This window comes from Cyprinodon variegatus, unplaced genomic scaffold (genome assembly GCF_000732505.1).
Source record: "Cyprinodon variegatus isolate N-32 unplaced genomic scaffold, C_variegatus-1.0 Scaffold1, whole genome shotgun sequence".
NCBI lineage: Eukaryota > Metazoa > Chordata > Actinopteri > Cyprinodontiformes > Cyprinodontidae > Cyprinodon > Cyprinodon variegatus.
The window spans coordinates 3,311,584-3,324,570 of NW_015150454.1; the positions used below are offsets into that span (position 1 = coordinate 3,311,584).

General features: G+C 35.9%; 1 protein-coding gene across 1 annotated transcript in view; it reads right to left on the reverse strand.

Annotated features, from left to right (window-relative positions):
* The window catches only part of LOC107089680 (zinc finger matrin-type protein 4-like), a 92,939-nt gene extending 80,226 nt beyond the window's left edge, over positions 1-12,713 (reverse strand). The window contains exon 1 of the mRNA XM_015382631.1: positions 12,258-12,713. The gene's annotated coding sequence lies outside the window, so the exon portion shown is untranslated. The remainder of the gene's footprint in view (positions 1-12,257) is intronic.
* Between the last annotated feature and the right edge of the window lie 274 nt (positions 12,714-12,987).

Below are 12,987 nucleotides of genomic sequence, written 5' to 3' on the forward strand. Positions count from 1 at the left end.
TTTCTTCACTGAAAGAAGAGCAAAACACTGCTCTGGAGGCTTTTCTCAGAGGAAAAGATGTTTTTGCTCTTCTCCCGACTGGTTTCGGCAAGAGTTTGAACTATCAATTGGCTCCTCTTCGTCGTAGCTGTTAGTACGTCATATGCTTCGTTGATCTGATTGGTTTATTTGGCCTGTCTATCACCAAGCCAATCAGCTAACCAGTATTTTCGCCCCTTCCCAAAATTACTTCAACGGAAGGTTTCCGGATGGATATGCACAATGACATCACAGTTCTAAAGTGGCCGTGGCTTCTCTAACTGAATGTTCTGACCTCATTATAGAAAATTAAGCAGAGAGGAACTCACAGAATGGATTGTTCAGTCAGGCTCAGTGAGCATTGGCGTTCAGTGTTAAAACCACAAGTTAAAAAAAAAAGTATAGATCTCGATTTAATATCTTCTTCTACTATACCTGTTCTACTTAAAAGGTATAAGGTAAATAAGAGTGAAAAAAAAAAACTAAAGCTAAAAATAACTTAATATTTTTTTAAAAATAACTTTAAAAAAAACTTAATGAATATGTTCATAAATATAGATAAAAAGTGCTAGAAATCATTAAAAACTTTGAAATATGCCTTAAGCGATTGTTTTCAGTGACAGATTAAACAACCAATAGCTGGCACAGGCTGAGATTTTGCTCAGAGAGCTCACAGCTGACTGTTGTTTCCACTAATAGCCTGGAAAATGTTGTCAAATTTGATGAAAAATCTTGAAAATTGGTAAGAAATAGCAATGTTAAAATAGTTTCCTACAATATATCATTCAAAATGGTAAATCTGTTTTGTTAAATCTCAGAAAGCTTCTGTTACCAGTGTGACGCAGTCTCGATTTGGGACCTAATTTAGTTTTTTTTTTTCAGCAGTTCAGCAGTCTGATGACATTTTAGGATTCAACTTATTGCTATTCCCATCCATCCATCCATTTTCTGACATGCTTTATTCCAAGTGGGGTCGCAAGGGGTGCTGGTGTCTATCTCCAGCTGTCTACCGGCGAGAGACAGGGTACACCCTGGACAGGTTGCCAGTCAATCACAGGGCAACACAGAGACAAAAAGGACAAACAACCATTCACGTACACAGTCACACATAAGCAAAATTTAGAGAAGTCAATTAACCTAACAGTCAGAATGTTTTTAAACTGTGGGAGTACCTGGGGTGAACCCCTGCATCTTCAGGGAGAACATGAAAACCAGAAGCAGACCCCAAGCCAGGAATTGAACCCAGAACCTTTGTGCTTCAAGGCGACAGTGCTACCCACTGTTCCACCGAGCAGCCGCAATTCTTTTCGACTTAATATAAATCGTAAAGGGAAATTCAATGTTATTGTAACTCTGGATTTTTTTTAAATAAAAAAAGTTAAATCTATTCTGCCAGTGTTTCTGCAGAAGCCTCTGATCAAGGACACTGTTGTTGTTTGACAACACACATGAATAATAAAGACATTAAGATTGACAATACACAACAAATAAAGAATAAATCTAACAGGATAAAGAATTATTTTCTATAAAATCATGCAAAAAGGTTCAAGAGGAATTCCCAGAACAGAACTGGCCTTAGCTATTAGTTCTTAAACTAATAAAGTATTTTTCTCTAATGCATCTACTCTGATAGATGATGGCATAATAGATCACACTGTCAGCAACAAAGGTGTAGGGCATATGCAGCATCTTTCTGAAAGCACTGAAGGAACTAAGCCTGGAACTAAGATTCAACTTATTCCTATTTCTTTTGTTTCTTTTCTTTTACTAGAAGGCTGTGTACAGAGTAAAAAGAATGCTGGAATTACCCTCACCTGTGGTGTTCTTTTCCTGCTGACTGTAATTACCCTCAACCCTTCAGTCTCAGAAATGAGGGTTTGTTATTAAGTTAATTTTTTAGCATCTTAAACTCAATCTCTACAATGATAAACAAACTACAGGGGTCGTGATAGCTGCTTTTTGTTTGCTTAGTAGATTCAACCGGCGTCTCTCTAAGACTTTCATGATGTCGGGTTGACAATTCTGTAGTCATTAGTCATCAACTCATAGCTGAGTTATCTTTGGTATCAGATTAAAGCATGAGGTCTACTGCATCACAGGTACCACATCCTGGGTCAGGCTAAGGTTAAGAGAAGTATGGTAGAATTCCACAGAGCTGATTTACACAGGCTGCAGGACTCTGAGACTGACACAATCTGGACCTGACGTCCATTTCTAAGAGCAGGTTTACCAAAAAATCGACTGTATGTTTTCTAAACCTGAAAACAGGGAAACTCTGACTTTTCCATTTCACAAAAAAACTCTGTTTCAGTCATTGTAGTAACATTCTCCTCAGAGCTAACCTGGTTGGTAGCAGGTCAGTAAACTCAGAGTTTCCTCTGTCGCCACGCTCCTTACAGCCAGTCATGTTGTTTTATTTCCTGATTCAGTACAATTTTTTTGTAGTTTTGTGCATTAAAATTCAGATTACACATAAATAAATTCATTAATTCCGCGGGTTAGGATTAAAATTCAATCGATGATAAGTCTACTATGGGCCTGATAGCCACTTATAACAACCATCTATTGGGATTATAACATCCGAAGTGCCGCTGCAAACAGCCACTTATTATTTACTATGTAAAAGAAGACTGAATCAAAATAAGGGATCCATGAGATAATGAACAGGTCCTATCTATTAGAACGTTTTTAGACTTCATCTTCACCTGCTGCCAGAAGATTTCACCTTAATAGATACATTGATCTACTGCAAAGAAATAATCCCATAATATTATCATAGTCACAGTAGGCTATGGCAAGCCGTTTTGATTTGTACTAATTTTACTGAATATATATTCCTGATATCTGAAAACAAAATTTTTTTCTTTGTCTAAATTGTGAATTCAAACAAAATGTCATTCTCCAAATCTAGAATAAACATTCTGGACGTCTATAAATAAGTTTCAGATCTCCATATTCCTAAAATGGAGCTCAGGATTTCCATTATTTTAACTACGAAACAATGTATTTCAGATATCTTTAAAACATTTTCAGTCAAGCTGATTAAAGTCAGAATGACCAATTAAGATGAGATATAATTTCTAGATATATAAAACTTCATTCTTACTAATACAATTTTTTTGTTTTTTACTTTCTAAAATTCAGTTTTTGCTACAAAAATGTAATTTAGAAAAATATATTATTACAATTCAGTCTAGGTGTATCATTTTTATCAGGGAGAATCTTATTTTATTAATCTTCAAAGGGCACAACAGAGAGGAGAATGCTTACAATGAATGCAAAAATGGCCTACCACTTCATATAAACTTCAGTATTAACTCGAGCAATAATCATCTCCTTCGTCACCTTCCTCTACTTTGTAGCTGTAGCGCTGTTTCTCTGTCCTTTAAACACATTCTTACATTTTTATACTATTTCTGCATTAAAAACTCTAGTTCCAGTGGGGTGAATCAGGCACCTCCTGTTGCCTTTTGTCACGGTGACTCATCATTATGGCTCCACCATAATGGCTTTTCATTCCTTTTACGCACATGCTAAACTCTGAGTGGTTCTACTTGGAGTTGGAGTAATAATAAAACCGAAAACTCAGACTTCTCGACTTTTAGGCTAGATCGATTTAGAGTTCAAGATTTGAATCTGAGTTTGTTAAACCTGCTTCGTGAAACGGACCCCTGGTGCCTTATTTCAGTTCAGTCAGTCCAACTGCCTCTTCATCAGCCTTCTTCAGACAGACAATTCAACAACCTCTGTTCTTTTGTATGATCTTCATGTAGTTGTTGTTTTCTGGCTCCTATGTTTATTAACCATTTTGCACAACATTATGGTTATCAGTGGTGTAATTGATATGCAATGACAAAGTTCACAAATAGCCTCATTTTGCAGTCTGAACCCTGAACAAAAAAAGCCATGCATAATTCAGAGTATCATCTTTTATACAAGTAAGGAGGATTCTACAAGCTTAAAAAAGTTGGAATACTCAGGATTACTCAGAATTAGCATCAGAACACTGGACACTTTTTTAGTCTCAATCCATTTTATATTAGCTAAGGATTATTTATGAAATTACAATGATATATAATCACTAACAGTCTTTTTATTTTGGTTGTGAAAATAAACATTATTAGGTAATATACTGTAGCACATTCTCTTATTATGCTGAACTAAATGTTGAAACAATAAAAACAGAGTACTTATAGTACGCAGCGCATTTCAAACTCAATGTTGTTGTTAATGCATTCTCCTAACCCCCCAATAATCTAATTCACTATCAATACCACAATGTATTGTAAATTGCAGTAGGTATCACTCCACTAGATTATCAAGATTTCTAAAACAAATAACAACAGAAAACCTCTTTGAGTTTAAAGCAAATGTCGAAAGCAAACATAAATTGAGCATATTATTAGAAAAACAAAGACAGAGGTGACAATAATATTTTTTTTTAGATATTGTTCCTGCTTCATATTTCTCTTTTTCTCCCTCTTTTTGTTTGTCTTACCGAAGCAGGCAGCTAAAGACCAACGTGACATTTTCTTCTCTTACTAATTTCCATAACAGGATATAAGCTGCTTGTTCATCACTACAAAAGACTCAGCCGACAAATCAAATGCTAAACAATAACCCCAACATATTACAGTGCAGAAGTTTGATGCTAAAGCAGCTATATAAATAGCTACACCACAATGCAGCTCACAGTCAATTATACATTCTGTTTCTCAGGAGATATGTGCACAACTGGATTCCTCATAGCTATTTATTGTTTCTCTCTCTAGGTGTATGTCTCCAATGCTTGACTTCAAATGTATTCGATCTCCTTGCCTAAACAAGAAACATTGAGTCAAATATATTCTTACAAACCAAGAAAACATAAATTTGACATTTTTCAATTTTCTGCAAGGGCAGTTTGAGATTGCATATTGCTGAAACATTAAAAAATAAGGTAAACTGCTCAATCAGCACTGACAAAACCAGAATGTGCAGATCCAGAAAACAGGAGGTGTTACCTTTTCACTACCATTAAGTTAATTAGTGCAAACAAACATCAAATAAAAAAGAAATTATGTTACAAATAGCTTTGCAGTACAATGTTTATTGGTTTTTACTGTTTAAGTTTTTTTTTTTTCTCTCTGAGTAATAATGAATCACACAAAGTTCTAAAACCATGAACGTTAGATCAATGCAGGGCAACTGGAAGTACTTTTGAACAGTGGTAAAATAATAAGTTGTAAAATAAAAAGAGTCAAAATCATTAACCAAAATATTCATAAAAAATGTATAAATTAGGTAAATAAAGTATCAATGGGTATCTGTAAATATCCCTTTGGAGAAGGTACATGTGTGTATGGTATGGTATCTCTGGGTTTTACCTTTGCAACCTACCCAGGCTGTACTTCATTTCTTTCCTAGTGACTTTTAGAGGTAGGCACCAGCCCCATGGCCAAATTCAACTGGCTGAACAATCCTCTGTAGAATAGATGGTTGATGCAAACTTTTCTGTTTGTATCGAAACTGACATAAGCTTAGCTGTTTTAAATCTGACTATGTTGCACAACATTTGCTGTGACAAACAATTTCAATTTCAGCTGACATTTCATTAATGTCTTGGAGAGCATTTGTGTTTGCTTACAAAAATAAATAAATAAAAATAAAAAAAAAACAAGAAAAGAAGAAAGAAGCAGATAACTCCTCCCAGCTGTGCAACAGATATGTGGCTACAAACCTCAGCAGTGACACAGTTCTGGTGAAGCACTATTAAGAAAAAACTCTCTCTTGCTTAAGAATTTTGAAAGGTCAATAAAGGTCCTGTATAAACAACAGTGAACCTGACAAACAGCCTTTGCAAGTACTATCCTCATGAATAGCAAATTATATATATCCCCATTAGGGTGTTTTGTCAGATTGGGTTCATGTTAAAACATTTTTTTTTTTTTTTAACACTAATAGACAATGACTCTGCCTTCAGTGGGAACAAATTGATTTAGGGAACCCACTAGCAACAGAAACGTCCATCAAATACAAAGTGCTTAAGGGGAGAAATACACACCCATAAGGTGGATTCATCCTTAAGCTAGCAATTTGGGCAGAAAGTGAACAGAAACAAATTGCTCTCTGAACCACATGACGAAAGAAAATATGGTGCAAAATTAAGAGAAACATAGTGAGCAAAAAAAAATGAGCAGGCTACTGCTGAATGCATTTGCACTGACCAAAATATTAAAAAAAGTTTTTAAATCAACTGCAAAAGGAAAATAAAGGTAAAACTTAAACCGAACATATTAACACATCCATAGTTGTATGTCTTCTTATGTAGCTTTGACACAAAAATGACACGTTTTTCTTTCTAAATGGTTGGTAAATTGCCAATTTATTAAATATGTCCCAGTAGAAACTTTAATTCTTTATATTTCCTGACCTTTATATTACCTGACCCCAAACATTCACAAAAGGTTGCCACACTGAATTGAAATTGGTAATGGGTATTGTTACTTGATATTGAAGTCACTTCAATTATGCTACAAACACTGACTGCCAAACAATTGCTCGTTAAACCTAGCTATACTTTTTCATGTCTGTAAAAAAAACAGTTTTTGCTGCACTAACATAAAGATTAGGTGTTGTGACACGGAAATGGACGGATCCTGACTGTGATTGCATTAAGTATCAGATATCTTACTGAAGGACAAGCTCTCAATGAAATCTCGCTGCACTCAGTGTTCAGTCGTAAGATAACAGTTGCTCTGCCAAAATAGGCCTGTGCAATTTTATCTGCATACTATGTATGACATGGACACTAGTTGTAAATACCTATCTTCTACTAATGGCATTTAACCATGCACCAACCACACCATCTATCTGAATGCAGACAAAAAAGAAATAATTTTTTGTCACAAATATCCAAGAATATAGATCAGTGCAAAACTAGTATTAATGGAACTAGAGACCAGAGAAGCAGCAAAAAAAACAACAAAAAAACTTAATTTTGTTTAGTACATAGACGTAATTGTTACTAAATCAGCTCACCGCCAACAGAATAAAGGATTTCCTGTCAAAACAGGACAAAGAATAACAGGTGTGCGTCTTTTTATTTTTAGCAAGCTGGATGGTTATAATGGCATCTTTACAGTTATTTACAGCTGCTGTCCATTTAAATTGCTGCTGTCAGATTCATGAACAACACCAGAAAACAGATTTTATCGCACCAGGTCTTAAATCTCTGGACTGGCTTCCTGATTGCAAAATCATAGACAAGAGCTGGACAGTTATTTGATTAAATCAATAAGAAAAATTTTCTGTTTATGTAGATTTAATTAGAAGAAAATCTGGATTTTTTTTTTCCCCCAGCAATGTACTCCCTCTGCTTCCGTAGCTCAGGGTGACATTAGTTCTTATTTTTCGATGTGTACTGATAGCTGATAAACTAGCTGACAAAAAATTTGTTTGTTTGAACTGTTTTACAAGCAGTTTTTGAAAGTGATGTATGTCATTTGTCACATCTTGCAGCACGCACTTGAGAATTGTTATTTTTTTTTATTTTTCACCTGACGCGCAGTTGCCAATGGTTTATGAGTTGAGCTGGAAGAGGGTCTCTTTTGTTTATCCAAAAAAATCCATGTTGAATATGATGCTTCCATTGTTTGATTGGTTTTACAATTCAGCATGAACGAGCTTGATGTCACATCAGCTAAACGTTGGGGAACTTGTGATCCAAAGAACATTCAGGGAAAATAAGCTAGCAGCTAATAGATGCATCAGCTCTCAACTATTGAGGTGTAGGTCTGCATCAAACGATGAGAATCATAAAAGCTCAAATAAAATTTATATTTTTTTTTTCCTTTTTTTTGTTAGTAGGCTGCCCAAGGTGGTGCATAAACGCCAAGCTCAATTACTCTGACAGTCTTGATGAGCCAAGATGTCTCTGTAAACCGAAGGTTGCAAAAGCTGAGCTTTGGTGTTTGCACTTAAAATTGTCATTTGTAAAAAAAAAAAAATAAAAATAAATGCTAAACATAAAATACATAGATTTTAATAGATTTGATTTGTGCAGGTAAAAATGTAGTTAGGGTTATCAGTGGCTATCAGTTTGGTTATTTAAGATAGAATCATTTTAAATTACATTGGTAATGAATATACCAATGGGCATGTTTATCTTTTTTACGGGCTGGAATGACTGTTTAATATTTAGTAAATAACCAGCCTCCCAGACCCTTAGCTTTGGACCTGCTGTAACCCCTGGCAACCCCATAGCATTTCCTTTCAAGGATTTGTCAGTACTTCCTTGTAAATCTACCCACAAAGACAGCACTGATACAGGGCAGTGCACAGTGACAGACAGCGGTCAATGCTGGAGATAAGGGAGGATGATGAACAGTTCTTATAGGACTAAAGTAAAAAGGCTTTGATTAAGGCCACCTAAAAATCTCTTCAGAGCATTCCTTATTTCTACCTTTGTTAGTATAAAACCAGTCCCAGATTGGTTGCCATTTTTGCTCTCTCCATGTGGTGCTACAATTTGACAACACCTCAGCTCTATCTAGTAGCACGTGCTGTGACAGGAGCACTCAATGCCCTCACTGCAGTTTGTATAGGATTTTTATATGAATTAACCCCCCCTTGCCGCGGACACCACGTCCGGTCTGAACATACAGTAACAGCGTTTTTCCCTGAAGACATTTGTTGTCATGAGGCACTAAAGTGTAGTTTTAGTTTTACACAGTCATAGCTTTCCAAGAGCTAAACTGTTTGGGTTTTCCATCTTCCTCTGCTGTGCTTTTCTCCTCCATTCTTTTCTCTGCTTGTTGCCACTGTGAGTGTGTGTGTATCCAAGGGCAGAGGAACAGAATTAGCGTGCAGCAGACTTTTATTTCAGCTGTTTGCATCAAAAATAGATTAATAGAATAAATTTTTATATCGACCACATTTTAGTCGATGTCAATTAATTGGCCAGATGCTAAAATCTTTTTGATATATATGACCTGCTGATTTATCAGTCAGGCTCTAATCTAAAGGTACATTTCTGATGTTGGTGTCTTTAATTGAAATGCAATTGTAGGTGCATTAAAGTTTCGAAAACGAAAACTTTGATGAAAAGATCTACACAGGCTTGATTCAAACTGGGCATAACATTGCAACAGTCTATGTTTCCAACTACACCCCTATAATGGATAATATCAATAGCTGAGATTCCATAAACCATCAACTTGCACAAATTAAAGAAAAAAAAAATGTTAAATCGAACAGTGCAATTTCAAAAAACTTGGAAAAACTGTTCACAGTAAAACAGTTTTATGCTTTGATGGGATGGTCCTTTGAATGTATCAAAATTCGTGTATTTTGGAAAGCTGAGGGTGATCTGAAAGTGGACCTGGATGAATGGATCAATGGACAAATGGACGGACAGATGTATGTATATATGTATTTTTCAACCAAAGCTTTTCCCACTGAAGCAAGTCCTTGCTGGACCAGGACAACACATCATATTTCTGATTTCCAATCACCTCATTTGGTTACATTTTTCCAAATGTAAAATCTTTGGCTTAAAGTGGCACTGGTAATTGTGCTCCACTCAGCAGTGTAGCATAAATAAAGGTATGTTACAAGTTGTGGAAGTATGCTTATTAGAACATGGCAGTGCTTTAAGTAGGCCAATATAAAGACAGATCCATGAAACTTACCTTGCAGATGTGTTCCATGCGTCCAAACTTTGGACATATGCTCTTAACTAATCTTCGCACAGTGATTGCAAAATGGAGCTCACAGTTTATTAAAGCATGAAGTTGGATTGCAAAACCAAGAAGAAAATTTTATAAATCCGTAAGACTGGAAAAATTAGGACAAAATTTGATAAAGTGTGAGCACAGGTTTTTGCTTTGTTTTTTTAACCCCATTCACACTTACCAGGCTTTTTTAGGATATTAATTAAAAACATATTAAAATGAAAGCCTTTCAAAGTTGACTTATTATCACTCCAAAAAAATGAAGTTAATGGTAAAATTTTATTATGAGTCAAGTCTTTTTGACCTTGTCAGTCAGAATGACAACTATGAAAAAGTCGAGTGCAAGACTTGATGGCAAGTATGTTACTTCTCTCTAATTGAGTAATGCATCATTAAATATCACAGTATGCTTCACTTCTTGCCTTCTTCCAACTAATAATATGATAGTTTTGGAATACATGAGCAAAGTAAGAAATATTACAATTGAGTGGGCTACTACTCAATAAATAAAACTGAAACAAACTTTTAATCAAAAATTAGAAAAACACCATTTTTGAGTGAGAACATTTTTGAATAAGAAGCTCTTTAAATAAGGGTAAGCTACAGCTTAAAGATGGTTAAGTATCTTGTACTTGTAGACATTTACAGTTGTTGCTTCCATATTAGTTATCATGCAGCTATTAATGAAAGTACACTATAAAAGGTCAAATGGCTTTCACATCGATCTTTCAATACCCCCTACCCCTCACACACACATACACACACCCAAGGGAGCACAAATGCAGATGCAGCCAGGCAAAGACATCAGCGTCAGCAGAAAGGTCACAGCACACCATGAGTGAGAAAAAAATATATCCAAAGATGATACGATATGCAGCCTGTTGCTATGGAGCATTTCTGCAAGAGAACACACACATAAAGACACACACCCACTCATGATCCACTATCAATCTTAAAGAAACAAACACATGTCCATGAACATAACACACATGCTCAATCAGCTGTCGTTCTGTTAGTAAAGAAGCTTTAACAACTTTTTATAAGTGCTGCTCCTTCAGCCATTTTTACAAACTCTTTTTTTTTTATCCCTTTGCCTCTGTTTTCATGTTCATCCAAAAAGGCTAATGCTTAGCAACTGATTCTGGCTAGATAATCAGACTCCTGTTTACAAGAGAAAGTTAAAAAGCAAAAAGTAGGGCTGGTCTTACAGATCACAAGATCCGAGGAACATTGTCATGGTTCTTGTAAGTGCATCAGATGTTTAAACCTTTAGCTTAATTTAGGATATATTATAAGAAGGTCTTGATCTAATCAGATTAAATGATAACATAAATTTTTTTTTATAAATAGTTCATAATAGTAGTTTATTGCATTAACTTCTGCTGACGTTGTGAATCGAACTAAAAGTATATTAGTTCTAAGTCAAAAATACTGTATTAGCAATTGCACTTTCAAAAGGGACATCTGCTTCAAATGGACCCATCTTACATAACATAAAAACAAATGATTTATGAATGAAAAAAGCTAAAACAAGATTAGGGATATCACAAAGCCTCCACATTCTGATTATCTATTAATTTTGTCTGCTTACTATATAATGTCATTTATGTTTTAATGTTACACTTTATTGCGGAGATAATCCCTGTTAAACAGAACAGAACAACATTAATGAACAATATTAAGATCACTGACAGGTGTATGACAACAACAGTCTTGTTATCATGGCTTGTAATTGTATTGTATCAAATATTAAGAAAACATTATGATCCCAAAGCTGAGAAGAAGCAGGAGCAATTAGACAAATGTAAAGATTTGAGCAAACTGGACCAAGTCTAGATTGCTGGGTTTGATGCAGTCTGAAGTGGATAGTATACGTCATCAATAGTCCAAAGAATAAACAAAACTTAACCTGCAGAAAGTGTAATTGTTAAAGAAAGGGGGAAAGGCTGGACTGTGAGGTCGAGTCATCCAGTTAGATAAGAGCTCAAATTGGTGTTTAAAGAAAGGTTTCAGAAGCATTGTGCTTTGCAGGGCTACATAGCTGCAGATCATTTAGGACGTCCATGCTTATCATTCTGTTTTTCATATTCACAGTACAGCAGAAAGTAATTTTTCACATCTCTATTTTTTTCCACCCCTTAAATTCATTATAAGTGAAACAGCTAGAGTAGGATATAACTTCCCAACTTTGCATGTTTTATTAGTAATCATTTAATATATTAAGGCAAGCAATTCATGCATCAAGTTGTCCTTCATTTTCTAACAATAGATACTTCACTGATACATAGACACTTCATCCTTCATTATTACATGTTGCTACAAAACATACAATAATTGTCAGCTTCAGATTGACCAGTGATGATAGCTCAAAGTTTTGATGAGTCTATCTGTAATGGGTCTAACTGAACTTTTATGACAAGATAAGAAGAAATGTTATAGAGGCAATAATTAAGACGAATGCTGTCAATAATACATGAGTTGGTAAAACTCCAGTCTTGATAGTGGGAAGCGGAGTCCATCACTCACCTTGCGCAGAGGCAGAGACTTCTCTCTGGAAATCGCCAACCATCCGCCAGCTGTCCTGTCTATTCCTTTAACGCACCTGTTCCTTAAAATCCGTCAGAGCTCAGTGGGACTCTGCGCCATGCGCAAACATCGTTTTCTCCTATATCTTATTTCGAGCAGCGTCGTCTCCTCCGACAAAATGAAATACAAAAAAAAAAAAAAAAAAAAGATGACAACAATAAACTCCTTGTCGCCGCTTTACGTCGTGATGCGCGTTATCCTCTGGAGACCTGTCAGGTCTGCGGTTCCGCGCAGGTGGGAAGAGGAGCACGGAGCTCTACAGAGGAGACCAGACGGAGAATTGAGTTTTGCCGGCGTCGGAGGAGAGGGAAGGGAGTAGGGAGAGCTGGAAGTGTGAGAGGAAGCGGCAGCCTTGACAGGGATGAATGAAAGACACAAAGCGCTCTCGCTTTACGCGGTGTGTGCGATGGAGTCCAGGCTGAATGCTGGATTTGTTCAGTGAATTAGTGTGAGCTCCTGTCCACTGAGCTGGTCTCTACTGACTTCAGACGCTTCAACTACATCTCAATTAAAAAGAGTAAAATGCACACCACATTAAGCTGTTTAATTAACTTGGGTGTCATTTTCTGCTTCTCCTTATTCTATTTTAGCTATTTTAGGGTCCCTTTCTTTTACTTTCACGCGTCCAGCAATGGTCGCCTACAGGTGTTTGAAATAATTATTTGTATAA